Here is a 6,188-nt window from a genome sequence, read left to right on the forward strand (position 1 = left end):
CGTTGGCAGCACTGCTACTTCACCGTTTTCTGTGGGACTCCGTTTTCTGTTCATTCTTCACGTAGGACTTGAAATAATTGCTAATCTATCTAAATTCCCCATTAAATACAGTATATACTGCGATCAGTAAAATTCCCTAAGCATTTCTTGTCAAAATACGTGTCAGAATTTCTAAATCTGATATTTTTTCCTATGAACTGCGATTTCAGTGGTTTTATATTTTCTTAATTATCAGCTGAACAAGGAACCACGCCCATTTCCTTGTCTTAAAAACTGATATCACTTGTCATTTATTCACATTTCAAGGAAACAACCTGAAAACATTTATGAAACAAAACCAGTTCCAAGAAGGGAGGACAATGATCATCCAAAATCGTTACGATGATTATTTTGAAAAGTGTCAGGTCTAGAGCTTTGTTTACTGCAAGACAAAACAAAAGAGCCGCGCTCTGATATGATCATAGTTTTCAGAAACTAACTTCAAGAGAAAATCCTTGGTTTTAGCGGATTGTTTGAGATTCAATTAAAGTTTCAAAAAAGTGTCCATATATAAACATTTTTTGTTATAGAAATACACAATGAAAATTCAGTACACAAAAAAATCGATCCAAAATTCTGATACAAGAATGCCACATACGAGGCGCAAAACAAAAGCTTGGTTTTATAGCTTTGGTTTATTCAATAAATATCAATAAGTGAAAATGGGCCCAAAGAAGCTTGGGGTAAACGTATCCCTCTATGGCTGCCTGGCGGAAGTTATATGTATATATATATATATATATATATATATATATATATATATATATATATATATATATATATATATATATATATCATTATTATTTTGCTTTGTCGCTGTCTCCCGCGTTAGCGAGGTAGCGCAAGGAAACACGAAAGAATGGCCCAACCCGCCCACATACACATGTATATACATACATGTCCACCCATGCACAATATACATACCTATACATCTCAATGTACATATATATATACACACACAGACATATACATATATACACATGAACATAATTCATACTGTCTGCCTTTATTTGTTCCCATCGCCACCTCGCCACACATGGAATAACAACCCCCTCCCCCCTCATGTGTGCGAGGTAACGCTAGGAAAAACACCAAAGGCCCCATTCGTTCACACTCAGTCTCTAGCTGTCATGTAATAATGCACCGAAACCACAGCTCCCTTTCCACATCCAGGCCCCACACACTTATATATATATATATATATATATATATATATATATATATATATATATATATATATATATATATATATATATATATATGTAGCGGATGGCTGGAAATCCTCCCCTCTCGTTTTTTTTTAATTTTCCAAAAGAAGGAACAGAGAAGGGGGCCAGGTGAGGATTTTCCCTCTAAGGCCCAGTCCACTGTTCTTAACGCTACCTCGCAAATGCGGGAAATGGCGAATCGTATAAAAAATATATATATATATATATATATATATATATATATATATATATATATATATATATATATATGAGTGAGGAAAGATTGACCAAGAGGATATATGTGTCGGAGGTGGAGGGAACGAGGAGAAGAGGGAGACCAAATTGGAGGTGGAAAGATGGAGTGAAAAAGATTTTGTGTGATCGGGGCCTGAACATGCAGGAGGGTGAAAGGAGGGCAAGGAATAGAGTGAATTGGAGCGATGTGGTATACCGGGGTTGACGTGCTGTCAGTGGATTGAATCAAGGCATGTGAAGCATCTGGGGTAAACCATGGAAAGCTGTGTAGGTATGTATATTTGCGTGTGTGGACGTATGTATATACATGTGTATGGGGGGGGGGGGCCATTTCTTTCGTCTGTTTCCTTGCGCTACCTCGCAAACGCGGGAGACAGCGACAAAGTATAAAAAAAAAAAAAATATATATATATATATATATATATATATATATATATATATATATATATATATATACATATATATATATATATATATATATATATATATATATATATATATATATGAAATATATATATATATATATTATATATATATATATTTTTTTTTTTTTTTTCATACTATTCGCCATTTCCCGCGATAGCGAGGTAGCGTTAAGAACAGAGGACTGGGCCTTTGAGGGAATATCCTCACCTGGCCCTCTTCTCTGTACCTTCTTTTGGAAAAAAAAAAAAAAAAAAAAAAAAACGAGAGGGGAGGATTTCCAGCCCCCCGCTCCCTTCCCTTTTAGTCGCCTTCTACGACACGCAGGGAATACGTGGGAAGTATTCTTTCTCCCCTATCCCCAGGGGATATATATATATATATATATATATATATATATATATATATATATATATATATATATATATATTATTTATTCATTTATCTATCTTGCTTTGTCGCTATCTCCCGCGTTAGCGAGGTAGCGCAAGGAAACAGACGAAAGAAATGGCCCAACCCACCCACATACACATGTATATACATACACATCCACACACGCAAATATACATATCTATACATCTCAATGTATACATATATATACACACACACAGACATATACATATACACACATGTACATAATTCATACTGTCTGCCTTTATTCATTCCTATCGCCACCCCGCCACACATGAAATAACAACCCCCTCCCCCTAAATGTGCGCGAGGTAGCGCTAGGAAAAGACAACAAAGGCCACATTCGTTCAAACTCAGTCTCTAGCTGTCATGTAATAATGCACCGAAACCACAGCTCCCTTTTCACATCCAGGCCACACGGAACTTTCCATGGTTTAACCCAGACGCTTCACATGCCCTGGTTCAATCCATTGACAGCACGTCGACACCTGTATACCACATCGTTCCACTTCACTCTATTCCTTGCATGCCTTTCACCCTCCTGCATGTTCAGGCCCCGATCACTCAAAATCTTTTTCACTCCATCTTTCCACCTCCAATTTGGTCTCCCACTTCTCCTCGTTCCTTCCGCCTCTGACACATATATCCTTTGTCAATCTTTCCTCACTCATTCTCTCCATGTGACCAAACTATTTCAGTACACCCTCTTCTGCTCTCTCAACCACACTCTTTTTATTACCACACATCTCTCTTACCCTTTCATTACTTACTCGATCAAACCACCTCACATCGTGCCTCGAGTATCCCTCTTATCTTTAGAAGGCTCCTGCAGCACTCAGAAGCCAACCACCTCCGCTGATCGGAAGCTTGGGCCATCAAGTAGTGTGTGCGTCTATGTGCGGAGGGTACAGAGTACCTGAGAAATAAATACTTGGTGTCTTTGTTGTGTTAGTTTTATTGTAGGCATGAAAGGTCACAGATGTTGAAACTGTTTACAGTGTTGTAGGGATGGGTGATGTTCGGGGCATAAACGGAAAAGTGTGACTCGTGTTTGTCTGGGGAGTGTTGCTTCTGATAAGTGTATGTCTTTTGGAGTGGACAGCAACACTGAGTTAGGAGAGAGGTTGTCTGGTGCAATGTATACATACTGAAGTGCCTAGAATAATCTACGCACATTGCCGGAATTGCTCGTCTTAACGTCTCATTTTAAGTGATACTAGGTTCGATAATATCATGCCCTTACATCCACTTTGCACTTCTCTCTGCCTCAGTTATTTTCTTCGCATTTACTCATTTTTTTCGGCCAGGCTTTAGACAAAAAATAATACATACCTAATGTATGAATGAATATATCTGTCTCATGGGGATAGGAGAGAAAGAATACTTCCCACGTATTCCCTGTGTGTCGTCGAAGGCGGCTAAAAGGGGAGGGAGCGGGGGCTGGAAATCCTCTCCTCTCGCCATGAACAGATGACTGAGCCTTAGATGGAATATCCCCAGTTGGCCTCCTTCTCTGTTCCTTCTTTTGGATAATAAAAAAAAACGGGAGGGAAGAATTTCTAGCCCCTCGCTCCCTCCGCTTTTAGTCGCCTTCTATATATATATATATATATATATATATATATATATATATATATATATATATATATATATATATATATACGTGTGTGGACGTATGTATATACATGTGTATGGGGGTGGGTTGGGCCATTTCTTTCGTCTGTTTCCTTGTTTCCTTGTTTTCCTTTCCTTTTTTTTTTTGCTTTGTCGCTGTCTCCCGCGTTTGCGAGGTAGCGCAAGGAAACAGACGAAAGAAATGGCCCAACCCACCCCCATACACATGTATATACATACGTCCACACACGCAAATACACATACCTACACAGCTTTCCATGGTTTACCCCAGACGCTTCACATGCCCTGATTCAATCCACTAACAGCACATCAACCCCGGTATACCACATCGCTCCAATTCACTCTATTCCTTGCCCTCCTTTCACCCTCCTGCATGTTCAGGCCCCGATCACACAAAATCTTTTTCACTCCATCTTTCCACCTCCAATTTGGTCTCCCTCTTCTCCTCGTTCCCTCCACCTCCGACACATATATCCTCTTGGTCAATCTTTCCTCACTCATTCTCTCCATGTGCCCAAACCATTTCAAAACACCCTCTTCTACTCTCTCAACGACACTCTTTTTATTTCCACACATCTCTCTTACCCTTACGTTACTTACTCGATCAAACCACCTCACACCACACATTGTCCTCAAACATCTCATTTCCAGCACATCCATCCTCCTGCGCACAACTCTATCCATAGCCCACGCCTCGCAACCATACAACATTGTTGGAACCACTATTCCTTCAAACATACCCATTTTTGCTTTCCGAGATAATGTTCTCGACTTCCACACATTCTTCAAGGCTCCCAGAATTTTCGCCCCCTCTCCCACCCTATGATCCACTTCCGCTTCCATGGTTCCATCCGCTGCCAGATCCACTCCCAGATATCTAAAACACTTCACTTCCTCCAGTTTTTCTCCATTCAAACTCACCTCCCAATTGACTTGACCCTCAACCCTACTGTACCTAATAACCTTGCTCTTATTCACATTCACTCTTAACTTTCTTCTTTCACACACTTTACCAAACTCAGTCACCAGCTTCTGCAGTTTCTCACATGAATCAGCCACCAGCGCTGTATCATCAGCGAACAACAACTGACTCGCTTCCCAATATGTATATATATATATATATATATATATATATATATATATATATATATATATATATATATATATATATATATATATGTATTAACCCACCTGCGCAGCTCTCAAGTGTTTAGTTTCATCAATCTTCTGTTAGGCTCCTTCCGCACTATAAACAGAAGCAGGGGAAATGATGGACTCCGGAAAAAGGAGTTCCTAACGATGTTGCATTCTCGAAAAGGTCATCTCACTAGCAGTATACCCACAAGCAGGCGGGGTCCACTAACACGCGTGTATCTGTGTTTGTGTGTATGTGTACTTAATGTCGTTTTCATATCATGGGGCAGCTTTCCATACACGGGGTCCCATCTCTTAACATCACATTTCTATCACTGGTTTTGTTACTTTCACACTGCCGGCAGCTTCCAATTCCTCTTCGCCCAGCTTGGGCAAAGAGGTCATCTACTATAGACCATTCCATTTACCTGCTTTCACTCAGTGAAGCCTATCTTCAAAAGCTTGTCTTGTCTGCCCTTTCGCTCACTATCTATAAGATAGTCTGTGTCCGCGTCATCATTGCCGATTTCAAAGTGTGATTAATGTGTATCTCACTTGGCCTCCTTTCCTGTAGCCTGTTCACCTGACTGTTCTCCGAACATAATCACCCTCTGACCTGACTCAGTTATAACTCGTATCACATCCTGACATTGAATGGCAACCGACGGAGAGAACTTCATAATGAAGTCTACCTGAAACATACCACCGAGTAACCATCTAAAAACAGATATCAGTTAATGTGAAACTAATCAGTGACACTGACATTCCTGTAGCTACACATCCCAGTGATAGGTTCCAATTACAATTACTTCAGGAACTGTAAGGCTGTGTCGACTACAAGTGAAGGACTTCTGAAGCTAGTCTTTTCGGCTCGGCCTTCTTACCTAAGTACCGTGGATACCCACATGACAGCGAATATATAACATCTCAAACTTCGAGTATTTGATTAACTATGCAGTATTCGTGACAGCCTGATTAAATGTTCATGGCCAGGAATACACACGTACTCACGGGACATTCATATTGTGCTAAACTATATAAACATAGCATTTTAGACATATCACTTAGGTTTCTAAGTGTTGA

This window comes from Panulirus ornatus, chromosome 14, assembly GCF_036320965.1.
Source record: "Panulirus ornatus isolate Po-2019 chromosome 14, ASM3632096v1, whole genome shotgun sequence".
In the NCBI taxonomy this organism is placed as follows: Eukaryota; Metazoa; Arthropoda; class Malacostraca; order Decapoda; family Palinuridae; genus Panulirus; species Panulirus ornatus.